Here is a 13,298-nt window from a genome sequence, read left to right as displayed (position 1 = left end):
GGGGTGACTGCCCAGGTACGGGTGTCGATAGGCTCCTGTCTGGGGGCTGGCCGCAGCTCCGGTCCTGAACACGAACACGTGAGGGGGTTTAAGACGTTAAATGCAGGAGAGTGCAAATCTGCCCGACGTAGGCAGTGTCTGGCTGTTCCTGGGGAGAAGGGCAAGGAGTCATCTCAGCTTGTGTGTTCATGCAGCGGAGAGCGATTGGTTCAGTCCTGGGTGACAGGAGGGGTCCATTCTGTTCTCTTGCTTCAGGAGACCAGAGACGAGACGCAGCATGGCCCAGTCCCCCTCTGTCTGTGTCACTCAAGTACTGGGCTAGGCACAGCAGAACCCACGTGTATGTTATGCCATTTTGGAAGAATTCCTGCTTTCTAGGGCATACTGCTTTCCTGGGACAGCCTGGTCCTGCGTTGTCCTTTGAGAAGGAAGGTAGGCTCTGCACAGCACGTTTCTTCCATGGCAGGTAAAGCAGAAGCCCGATGAAAGCTGGGCTGTCTGAAGCCGACAGCCTGAGGTTTCATAACAAGTCTGGCATGTGAGTAAGTTCTGTGAATCCTTGACTAAGGCAGAGCATCAAACCACACAGGTTTTGGCAGCAAATAATGCAAGCTCAGAGTAAGAGCCAAGTGGACTTGTGGGAAAAAAAAACTGTGGTCATGCTCAGGTCCAGTTTTGTGACGAGAACATTTTTTGATGATGGGAATGTTTTCCAGTTCTTGCTTTTCCCATTTTTGAATAGCCATTGTCACCCACAAAACCAGGAAAGACTTGGGAGGAGTTTCTGTGCTGATTTTGCAGGGCAAGATGCTCGCTGACACAAACAGCAGAGAGAAAGAATTGAGCTTTGTTCCGTTCTGGTGACTGCAGTATGTGTTAGAAGTTGAAATGGAGAAATTGAGGAAAAGGGAAACGAGAGGACCTCCCACAGGATGCATGTGTTATTGGACCTTCCCCGTTGATGGAACGTGCTGGGTTCCTCAGGCTGTGGCGTTACTTTTGAAAGGGTTTATGGACAGAGCATGAGCTGGGAATTGTTGAGTCTCCTGTTTTACTCCTGGCACATAATGGGACAAGTCATATTTCCATGTGCACCTGGAGGAAGTTTCAGGCATAGCTGGATGTTAGAGGGTGTGAATCTGCTCAGCTCCAAGGGGAGGCAGCATCTGGGGAGTTCAGCAGTGCCCTGTAGTTGGTGGCTGTGGCCTGCGTTGGTGGCTTCTCTCTAACCCATCTTGCAGGGAGCCAGATAGATGCTGTAAGTACGTCTTGGGCTGTTATGGGAACTTCCAGTGAGGGAGCACATGAGGAATCGCCACGTCGGCCAGGGAAGAAGCTGTGTTATGTTTATTTTCAGGATGATCTGAGCTGGGCCGCAGCTACTGCTTCTTCCCTTGAACAAGAAGGATGATTTTCTGTAGAAGAAAGACTTTGGGAAATTAGATGGCACAGCGATGACTGCTGTTTTCAGGGACTGAAGGCCCCTAAAGCCTCATTACAGCAAACATGGATTCACTGACGCTGCTGTACACCTTGTCACATCTTGTGTGAGGGCCCACATCTACCTGTCTAATAGATATTCGACTGATAGGATAAGCGATGTCCCTGGAGTTAAGCCACAGCAGAAGTTTCCTTGAGGGGCTCAGAGTGCAGTTCCAGCTCCACTGCAGTCACTGCAGGGCATTCCATGGCTATTTATAATGGCATATGTGGGTTTCCTACTTTACAGATTGTAATGCAACTCGCTGCCACAGGGGAGAAAAATGTAACACTAAAGCATGACATACTGCCCCTTGGACATCAGACCGTGTGGATCATGTCAAGCTCTGAGGTAGAAGCATCTGGTTCACAACAGAGATTTCAGGGTGTTTTCTTAGCTTCTTTCTCCTCCTGTTTGCCTCATCTGTATTACACAGTAGCCATATATTCTATTTTTAAACACAGAAGCTCTCGTAAAAATCAACAAAAGCTGTGCACATTAAGAAAAGGGGGGGGGGGGGATACAGAAGTAGATTCCTACAAGAATCTGCTAATCCAAATGTGTCTTTTTTTAATCCCCTCTGATTTCAGTCAGGAATAGATGGATTTTGGAGGAGGTCAGAGAAGGATCTTCAGATGTTCGCACATCGAATGTTTTCAGCATGTTAGCTTATGTTTTGGCAACAGAATAAAAAGACTGAATTTTCAGAAGAGCTCAGCGCTAACCTACAATCAGCGTAAGGAGTTCTTCTGAAAACTGCGTGTGCTTCTTGATAACCATATAGGACTTACCCTATAAGACTTAAATCTTCTCATGCTAGGGGCTAGCGTTAGAATTTTCAGAAGTGCTTAGGTGGTTTGGGATTGTGCAGAGAAATTTTAAAAGTGGGAGATAAATAACTTAATACCTTAGAAAGCTGATAGGAGTCGTATGCCTGAATTCTCTCTCTGCCTCCAAAAAAAAATCATTTGGTAGGCCCCCTATCGTTTGTGATTTTGATCCCATCGTAATTGCTGAAGTCTTTGCTAAGCTCATTCTTTGCATAAGAGTGCAAAGACGTAACTCTCATTGACTTGTGGTAGGTTTTCTTCAACAGAGTCAAATTTCTAAGCCTATTCTCCAATAATGAACTTTCTGAAATTGTCTTGAAATCAAAAATTGGCCTGAAAAGCATTTTTGTTACACATAATGTAGCTATATGATAGATTTGGTCCAGCATATTTCAGTCTTGTATATACAGCCTATATTATTAATCATTGGATTGCGTGTCAAAACTTGAAGTTCTTGAATTTCGACCTAAGGATATGAGTTACCAACCCAACCAAGCAAGTGAAAATCTTCTAAATTATTGCAGGAAATTGCCAACACTACCAATTTGTAAGGAGTTTCCTGTGTTCTTGTTAACCAATTCCTTTCTGCACCATATATTAAGGCAAAACACAAAATGTGTTTGTGTGGTGTTTGCTGTCCCATCAAAATCATACCCTGTCAAACTGTGGCTAGTGTGGTGATGTCAATGTTCCATACACTTGGAGAAGAGATTTCCTATTTTCAGGTATTAGGAAATAACTACTTTGCTCAATCCATTTAGCTTACCCGATTGCAACACCTAGGAAAATAGTTTGGATGTGAGTGTACATGCAGACTAGAAGTTATCAGAAGTTAAGTAATTAGAAGTAACTAGAAGCAATCAGAAGTTAAGTAGTTAATTTATTTGAAGTCTGTGTGTTTTCTACTTAGTAAAATACTGAAACTTCCTGAGAAAACTACATCTCGAAGAACCATTATTTCTAGGCCTCTACTGACTCAGGAAGGTGCTGCTGCAACTGTTTAAGATGATTTTGTTTTCCATGATTTTACATGGATTAGGAGATACCGTGTGTTGTTTTTTTTTTTTGTTTTGACAGATGCTGTTGATGTGGAGAGCAATTCTGCACAGAAGGATTCTCATCACCTGCTGACCTAGTGGAAGAAAGATGTTCCAAGACAGCAGAGGTCCCTCTTGGAGCAGGTAGGAATGTTCCTTTAATAGGAAGACCGGATGACAAAGTCATCTCTGGGAAGACACAAGCTGTCTTTGGGCCCAGTCACCCTCCTTGCTTCTAGCATTCTGCAGCACCACACCACTTCCAAAGCAGGGTTGCATCCGTTTAGTACACCTGAGCTCAGAGGTTTTAAACCAGATTTTAAATTTGGTGAGTTCTTCTTAACAAAGTGCATACAGCAATGGGGCAAAAAAAAAAATATGTTGGCTTTGCCTATTACTCTCTCTATCACTTGTCTGTAGGCCCAGATTATATGGTGAATCCAACAGCTACCTATATCGCTCAGAAAAATATGTCAAATTTTGGTTTGTCAAGGATGTTTCTTTTAATGGAAAAGAACAGACGAATTTACCTTAATTGCATGCTGAATATTGTAACAGGAAAAAAAAAGTCTACCTCGTGATGTCCTGAATGGAGTCCCAGACTTGGACATTTGTGTATTATGTATAGTTGTAGAGATTATTAATATTGGTTCATATATTGCACTTACTACTTGCCAAATAACAACCTGCCTGGTTGAAATCAGTTTGTTCCAGTGTTCGTTCCAGAGTCCATTTGAGGGAAAAGAAAAATTGAGGTTACCTCAGAACCGGTACAGAAACAACCATGCTATTTTGCAGATAGGTCTGGGATAACTGGAAAATATATTTTGCCTGAGCTTGGTGGCAGGTCAGACTAGAAGTGGAGAACTTCTGTAACTCTAAATAGAGGGAAACTGGAAAAATAGTGGGAGAAAAGGATTTGTGGGGCTACAGAAGAAAGATGTTTTTTGATTTCTCAACTTTTCCCACCAAAGGTCCCACTTCCTGATGATTCTAAAAAGAACAGAATTTAGTTGAATGACTTCGCAAGTGCATGAGCTAGATGTTTTGGGGCACAATTTAATCCTTTTTTTTCTGTAGGGTGCTAATGAACTGTTTCCAAATCATCTGGTGTGACTGCAGAGTCATTTCTTGACAACTTTTCTGTTGAAATACAGAGTTGAGGGTTTCACATGTGATGTAATTAACACCAGGCTAAGTGGTAATTAAGCACCTTGCATTGTTTGTGTGTCTGAGTTATGCAGAATTTAATGTTAATTTTGTCATGAGTAAGCAGATGTCATCATCATATTAGAATAACACAGATCCCTGCAAGAAAAGCACTAAATCTACCCTCTGTAAGTGATTTTACTGTTGTTATCTGAAGGACTTCATCATTCTGCCCAACAGTTAAGATCTCAACTTAGAAAGTTTTCATTTAAGTGGTAGCTGTAACTGCTATTACAATTTTTAAAATTATACAGAGACTGTTGAATGTTAGCTAGTTAATGAAGGTTTGAGGCTAAGTGTAAGCGCTGAGGAATGTTGTAAGTTCTCTGTCATATGTCATCTCCTGCTCCAGATTGAATTCAACTTTCTAGGAGTTTCCCTTATATATGTTCTGGCATGTGATATCAGAAATATAAAAAGTAAAAAAACAAAATCTAGTGTCTTTGTTAAAGTGACTTTATTTATTTATTTTAAAATTAAATTTACTTGAGTTCAACTGATTTCAAAGGTGTCCTTTGTGGGACTAGATACTTGTTGGAGAAGCTGTACAACAAAAAGTGCTTGTGGTCAATGATGCAAGCTGATTGTTTTATAACCTGCTAAGGTGTGGGTCATGCTAGTTCTGTGTGGCAGTGGTCTGTGAAGGGCTACCTACCCAAACGGTGGCAGGGAGGGACCAAGTAAAAAAGGTTAATTGAGGGGTAGGATGCTGTGGTTATTTAATAATTTAAAAGCATTTTTAGCCTTTCTGGTGGTGCACCCTTAGGCTTTTCTACTGTTGGTATTTATTCAAGTTGCATTTGTAGAGAAAGTTAAAGCATGAGTAAGAAATGAAGAGCAAAACTCTTTCAACATATTTAACTTGTTACTATTTTCTTGATGTCCCTTTTGAAAAGGAAATAGGGGAAACCTTGGAAACCCAAGCATTTTTGGCTGCTCTTACGTTAGGAGTACCCTGGTGAATTATTTTTCCCTTCTCCAGTCAGAACTGTGGCCTGAACTGCAGATCAAAGAAGAGTAGCACTTTGGTTAATCTGGCATAAAAATCTACTTTAGCCCAAAGAGACAAGAGGAAAAAGAAATTGAGGCCCAGGCTCCATGGCAACTGTGAGGTAGATTGTTCAAATAGTTGGTAACTGTAACACAGTTTTGGTTTTTTTTTTTTTTTTAAAAAAAATGAGTGCTTGGAAAGATATATTGCTACCATATTGGAAAGGACATTGCATCCCAAGACAGGGTTGTTGCCTGCTGTTACAGGGAGTGTTCAGAACAGTGCAGGGATAGTCCGAGGAAAACAGGACAGAAGGCTGTTACAAGGAATAGAAGGTAGCCAGCTGATGTGACTTTAGGTCTGCTTCAGAAAACGTGTACTGAAGATGCAAGCAATTCTTTTCTTCTTTGAATCTGTTCTGCATCACATGCTAACTTTATAACCATCGAACCAGGGAAATTTGACATGGCAGGTCACCATTTGTTGTGGGTTTGACCACATACCAGACAGTGCTGCCTTATGACATTGAGATATAACACTGTGTTTAGAGAAAATGCTGCACTGTGACCTCGTATGGCGCTGTTGGGTCCGGTGCTGTCAGATCCAAAACGTGCAAGGCACTTTGATGGGGGACTTGAAAGCTGATTCAAGATTCCCGATTCTCTATTCCTGGTGAATCTCACAAATCTACATCTTGCTAATCAGATCAATATCTTGAATTGCCTGCCTGCTTCTGAGCTTTCTGGGCTTATCGGTGTTTTAGTTCAGGCCAGTGCAAGTACAGAACTTACCTGCTGTCTCAACCAGGAGTCTGGGTTTACTCAGGTGGAGCTCACCTGCAACTATCAGCAGTAGCAGTCAGGATATCCTTCATTATTCTTGCGTCTTTCATCTCAAAGGCTTTTTTTTTTTTTTTTTTTTAAATCAACCTGCAGATAGTAACTTGATGCAGTTATGCTAATCACCCAGACCTTGCTCATCTTGTGTCACAAGCTGTTTATTTAACTGCAGGCCCGTGTCCTGAGATACTGAGCTGGTCCTTCTCAGAGCTGGGCAGCCATTTTCTGGTGAGTAGAAATTTCCATAACACATTTATGTCCAGTAGCTTGAAGATGCTCTTGCTTATGTCTGAGTGCATACTCAGACTATCCCTGAGGCAAACCTGTCTGAAATCCTTATTTGAAATGAATTCTCTTTCCTTCCTATGTAGCTGTTTTATTCCATTGTTTAACTATTATTTTTATTTTAAAAATTCATGAAAGTCATGTTAATATCAAACCCAAGTATTCTTGCTGTCAGCTATGCTACACCGATTACATCTTGTTCTACGCCCAAGTGGCCACAGAAAAAAAGCAATGACCATCTTTTTCATAGTCACCACTTACCTACATACTGCAAAAGAATAATCATGTCCCATTCTCTATTTTGGATGGAAAACAGATGTCCATTTCCATCAGTCATTTCCTTTCAGTGATGCTTTTGAACCTTCCTATTGGTCTTCATAGCCTCATTTATCTGTATCTGTCTTGAAGTGAGGTGGCCATACCTGGATGTCTTGGCTTAAGTTGAGCCATGTCCAGCACAAACAGGGAAAACTTTCCATGTCTCACCTGTCAGTACGTTCTGGGATGAGATGTCTTCCTCCTCTCTCTCACTTCTCTTTTTTGTTGACATCAATTTGTTGATCAAAATTAAGTTTGCATTTACTTAGAAGGTCAAAGATCCTTTTCTGTATATTGCCACTTGTCCATATCTGTTTGGGTTTGTTTCTGATAGGTACAACATTTTGTACTCGTTTTTATTTTGTTCCATCTTGATACAATCTGTTATTTTTTTTTCCAATTTATGGAGGTCGTTGACTTGTAATTATACCTTCAAATATGGCTGCTGCATACCTGTAAGGGCCTGTCTATGCTCATGACTATGCTAATAAAAGTGGAGATAACATGCTCCCCTGTAGAACTCCAGGTGAAGTGTCCTGTCAATTTGACAGCAAATTACCAGTAATTTCAGAGGATTTTCTAGACAACTTTATCCCCAAATTGTAGTGATTTTAAGCTACGTTTGATTTCCCTTGTATACTTTGAAAACATTGGGTGGGCAGGGATTAAAAGCGTTCTATTTTTACTTTACTTTTCAAAGTAAATTGTCTCTAATGCTTCCCCCCATAATCACTGCAACTGTTGCCCCATTCGATAGAACATGATAGGTGGAACATAATTTGTTCCTGACCATTCCGTAATGACCATTTTTCATCATCCTATTACCTTCCAGTTACTTCTAAACTGATTGTTTAAATTTTTTCTTGTCTTTCTAGACAGTGCAGTTAATTATGTTGTTCTTCTGAAGATAAGTCCTTTGTTTGCCCATGGTTTCTCCAGAACCTCCCTTATTCTCCAAAATCACACCAAGATTAGTGCTAGCTATTCACAGATTAACTGCTTCAGGTACTTCTTGAACTGCTTTAGGACGGATTTCATCAAGCTCTGAATACTTGGCTGTATTCAGTTTAGGTGGCTCAGGGCGACCTGAATGTGGCATCCATGGGGTCTAAGCACTGCTTCGGAATTGCACCCCAGTCCCCACTTTTACAGAGAGAGACCTGCTGCCCCCCACAGTTCCTGGCTGTTCGCGTATGTGGTGGTCGAAGCCTTGTGGAAGCACAGAAGCTCTTTGAAAGCTTGGATAGTTCAGGATGTTTCCCCTTCTTTCTGGGAGAAGACATGATTTGGCAAACAGATCCCAGATTGGGCTGTACTGACAAAAGTGTTATTTCACCTGCCTGGTCTTTGTTCTCGACTGTCTCTCTTTCCTTGATAGGAAAATCTGCTGTGAGTCACTATTAATCTATTTCTGTGAATTTGGAAGCAAAAAAGTCATTGATGACTTTATTATTTTTTCTTTACATCTCTTTATGTTTGGTATATATAATCAGTTTTGAAGTTCTGTCTCTAATTTTTTTTCTTCCTCACATGTTCTTGTTTGATATTAACCCTTATTCAAGTATTGCTATTTTAATATTAATGTTTATTTTGGGGGTTAATTAAAATCAGAGACATTCCATTTGATACTTCTGTCAGTTTAGTACTGTATACTCTGTTTCATTAAGTGCTACTTTACTCTACGTTGCTTCCCATTAGAAGTTTTCCTAAGAGATTCTGTATCTACCAGTTCCCCTCAGCTTGCTGCCATCTTCTGTTTTGTAGTCCAGTGTCCTTTTCATTGTGTAATCTTACTTTTTCTTTGAGTGCAAAGGACTAGCGGTCATGATTCTCTTTCCTCCAAGTTACCTTCAGTTGCAGTTTTCAGCCGGTTTGTTCCTATTTGGTAGGAAGAGATTTAAGATAGCCGTTGACATTGTTCAACTCCTCCACCTTCTAAAAGAAAAAGCTGTTCCTAAGAATGTGGCAGTCAGACTGTGTCCGTATTGCATTTCTGATGGCTAACTAGCTGATTTTCTGTGACCACTATAGAAGACTTTTGTATTTTTTTTTGCGTGTGTGTGGAAATTTCTAACTGTACTGTATGCCTTTTTTCCTTCCTCCCAACAAAACACTGAATATTTCAAGTTCCCAATTAAATCAAAACTCAATCTGATTGAATTGTGGGAACTACGTCTACCAAAAAAAAATTGACTGAAAACGACTGCTTTGATTCAGCCATGTTTGTGATCCCTTATCATCTGCTGTTAGTGAACAAACCTGACATGCAGGGAGTTTCATTCTCAGAAAACCACGGGGAATGTTGTGCTTGATATGAACGTCTTAGTCACAGGAGAGCACAGAGATTTGGTATGTGAACAAAACTATTCACTATTCTCTTCTGTAAAGGGCTTAGGACATCCACTCAGAGAGCAGAAACAACAGCATATGACTTACGTGCCCAATTACACACTGTGTATAACTAAATAGCTGAACCGAACAGTTCACAAATGCTCCATAGTCTGAAAACAGCCAGTTAAAATCTCAAGCAGAAGACAGTGCACATTCAAAGCAATCGAGCTTTGTTAATGCTTTGTGAAACAAAAAAAAGGGCTAAATTTGTAGCTATCCCTAAGGAATTATCTGTGAGCACTATCTGCAAATAATAATTTAATCAGCTTATGTGGCTGCCCATGGTCACAAAGCTGTAATTGATTAAAAATGATCCTTTTCTTAACAAAATACAGCTGCAGACTAAAAATGGGATTCTAAGGTGGTTCTAATGTGCCCTGCTCTGGCAATATGCTGAGGACCAATTCTGTAGAAAACCAAAGAATCCTGTAGCAAAAGGTTTGGGGACTGTCACAGAGCAGTCTTTTTTAAGACTTTGGGGTGTTTTAGACTGAATTTGGACTCTTTTTTTCTTTCACAATGTATTCATGTTACCTAGGGAGCTGAATGGGGGAGAGAGACTTCTTTCAAAGGCTTTGTGGCCTGCTTCCAATTCTGATAAAGTCAACAGGCTTGGCCCCACCAAGAGGAAATAGGATGCTGCCCCTTTAAGCAGACTGTAAGGAGTATGGAATTACGGCTAACTTGGTTTGGAGCCTTTGTGTAAGGCTTTCAGGAAGAGATAAACCATTAATCATGCACAATTACTCTGACCTTGCATGAACTAAAGCCTCTCTGAACACATAAGATTACCGTCTCTGGGGACCTTGAGATACTGACACGATCAGCTCGGTGCTAGGGCATTGGAAACTGCAGCACAAAATGGCTGAAAGCTTGGCCTTTATTTCCTTTTCTTAAACTGGGGTCTTTCTCTCCAGACTGGACAGGTATTTATCTTTCCAACATGCTCGCAGGGTAAACTAAGGAAAAGTAATTTCCCTTAAGCCAGGATATGAATTTGTAGAACGCAATTGGGAAATGGTGACAGTGGTTGAGAGAATAAATTAGGTTTGTTTTTTTGGTCAAACTGTTTTCTTCAACTCACTGAGGTGGAGATCTCCACATTGCTGTTACTGTCTTCCTGCGGGGGCCCCTCTTTCTCAGCTCTTGGCAGAGTAGGGTGATGGTCAGTGACAGATTCTGAGGTGGTTCTGCAGTGTAATTAATTTTTTTGGTGTTATTGCTTTCCTCATACCATCCTCACCTTTTTTAATTAGATCTCAGGTGGCGATTTTCAGTCAGTTCACATCCCCTCTAGTAGGCTTCAGCATTTCTCTCACCTCTTAAGCTCCCTAAACAAGCGTGTGTCTCTCTCACACTTATTATGATAAACTTCCCTCTACCTCTTCATTCCTCAACCTCCTGGCACTAGCAGCAATATGTAAAATAATAATAATAAAAGAGCAATTAAGTATTTACTCATTAAGTAATTATTGATTTCAACTCCCTATTTTTCAAAATTAGGGTTAACTGAAGATGTATATGACCAATTGCAGTAGCTCAGCTGACTAACTTGGTAAAATTCAGTCCATTGTTTACATTTGATCATTGATCATGCGTTTGATCCCTACAGCTTCATTCACTCATAAAATTTATACCATTATAAATATTTTATTTAGGCATGTGATCTTTTTACATTGTTGTTTACTGAAGTGCAACGTCTAATTTGAGCATAAGTTTGCATTGATACAATTATCTTTTTTCCCTTTTCACAAAGAAGTAATTGTGTGTATTTGGATCTGCAATAGGAAGTTTATTCTGCTTTAACTTACGGTTAGTAAGTTACTACAGTTAGTAAATACTACTTACATGAATAGTAGAAGATTTGTGTGTGGAGAAGCTTTCCAGAGCACTTGTTTTGCTGACCCTTGTTTACATCTAGAGAAGATTAAGTACCTTTTAAAAAGAAATGGTCTTCAAGACTTGAGAAAACTACAGATGTTTTTAGTGTCTTGATTTAACACTATCAGTTACTGCTTGACTTCAGCTATAGAAGATCTGACTGGAAGACTACAAGGGTTCTTGTTAGGTGTTTTTTCATCTGTATTTTTCAAACCCTCAACCAGCCGAGTAAGCCATCTCTCTTATAAAAGAAGGCTAACATGAGCTCTGCTATTTTAGCATTTATTTTTCTGCAAAATGGTTTGTGTTTGAAACCAAACCTTTCCCTGCGTACTTCTGTGGAATACTTCATTGGAATTTGCACAGATTTCTGCCCCTTCCTTAGCTCTGCATATGACAAAAACTAGTGGAAAAATGGCAATCCTGTATAGACTTTATTTGTCAGTATTTTAAGGTTCCATTGATGAAATGCCATGCTTTCTTTCCATTCAAGTAGCAAATTTTTGGTTTTTCAGAGATGTGATTTTAAGAAAATGGAGATCACCCACTGTGTGTTAAAGGACTGGGCAGTGGGATCGACTGTAAGATAAGTACCTGATACTGACAGCACATCTGCTGCTATGTTACATGCTTCGTATGCAGATGGGTAAGTCCAAAAGATATAAGTACGCTCGTCATTTTAGTGAATGATGTGGAGAAAGTGTACGGGGAACTTTTCTTCTCCATAAAAAGCTGTTTAGAGGGTAGACATAATAAAAATTCCACAAGTGCAGTGGTAAGGATTTTTTTCTAAAAGTTACCTGGCAGATACCTCAAACACTGTCACCCACTAACTACTAAAGGTAAGGAGAAATTTATTGATAAGGAACATTTCTCTAGATTGTTTGCTGCAAGCTTTTTGCACCGTGTTCGAAGCTGTGCTGACAGTCATTGTTAATAGCTGACTAATGGGTTTGGTGACAGCTGATTTTATATCTTATATCGGAAGGGTATTAAAAGCTTCCAGTGCCACTACACATTGAGGATGAGAGTCTGGTTGGAGGGAGCTGTCCAGTACTAGCTGGAGAAGACAGGTGTTGTGCTTGCTTTTCTCTTTTTTTTATCCCTCCCTTTTCTCTTTTTCATTTTCCATTAATCCATTTGAAAGATACCACCAATAGCTAGGCAGCTGTTGATTCTAAGAAATATTCTACAGGAAATAAACTAATTGGAAAACAAGCAAACAAACAAACAAACTTAACAAAACAGAATGGGTAGAATATTTAATGGAATTTTGGTAACGAGCAAAGGCATTAACACAAAGAGGGGAGTATCTAAAAGGAAGAAAAAAAATCATTTAGATGCTATCAGCCAACATTTGACTGTCAGGGACAGTTGATTTTGTCAGTATCCCCAAAGCAAGATGTTTCTAAACAATGCACTTTCTTGTATTCAGGACAAAGAGATATTGGAAATATAAAAGCAAAACGCTGTCTGGCTGGGTAAGCTGCTGTTGGAACAGACTGCCATAGGATGTGGTTGATTCATCATCACATGGAGTGTACAAACTGAGAATGCATGTCTGTCTTAAACTATTCTGCATCTCAACCATGAGATATTGCTGTTAGTAATGTTGAGTCTATGTAGGGGGGAAGGATAATTCCTTTCCCTGCAGGAGCTGTGAATAGTCTGTTTTGCAGGAGTTCAGTCCATATGGCAGTGTTGGTACATTCTCGTGTTAGATCTGTGAACCTACAAAAGTACCGTTTCCCGAAGCGTGGTGCTAAGCCACAGACTTGCTCTGTTTGTGGTGCTGTGGGCTCACAACTGCCCATGGCACCCCAGGGCAGTGTTAACACAATGCCAGTTTCCAGAACTATGCCGAGTATCAACCCTACTCCTCTTCCAGGAGAGGGGCTGCAGAAGGGGTAAGACTTTGCTGTGAGTGGGAAAAGACAGAAGCTTGGTGGGAGGAGGGGAGGAGTTTGCTGCAGCATAAGCTTCGCTGCATGGGACATAAGGGGCGAGATCAACAAAGGTGGTACGTATTCTTTTCGT

General features: G+C 40.4%; 1 protein-coding gene across 1 annotated transcript in view; it reads left to right on the top strand.

The window, feature by feature from the left end:
- The window catches only part of LOC308179440 (uncharacterized protein), a 186,278-nt gene that overhangs the window by 53,262 nt on the left and 119,718 nt on the right, over nucleotides 1-13,298 (top strand). Inside the window, exons 7-10 of the mRNA XM_080559608.1 lie at nucleotides 3,388-3,491; nucleotides 4,052-5,668; nucleotides 6,559-6,614; nucleotides 11,777-12,334. The gene's annotated coding sequence lies outside the window, so the exon portion shown is untranslated. The remainder of the gene's footprint in view (nucleotides 1-3,387; nucleotides 3,492-4,051; nucleotides 5,669-6,558; nucleotides 6,615-11,776; nucleotides 12,335-13,298) is intronic.

This window comes from Anser brachyrhynchus (genome assembly GCF_964034855.1).
Source record: "Anser brachyrhynchus genome assembly, chromosome: 17".
Taxonomy (NCBI): domain Eukaryota; kingdom Metazoa; phylum Chordata; class Aves; order Anseriformes; family Anatidae; genus Anser; species Anser brachyrhynchus.
This window is presented reverse-complemented; position numbering and strand designations above follow the sequence as displayed.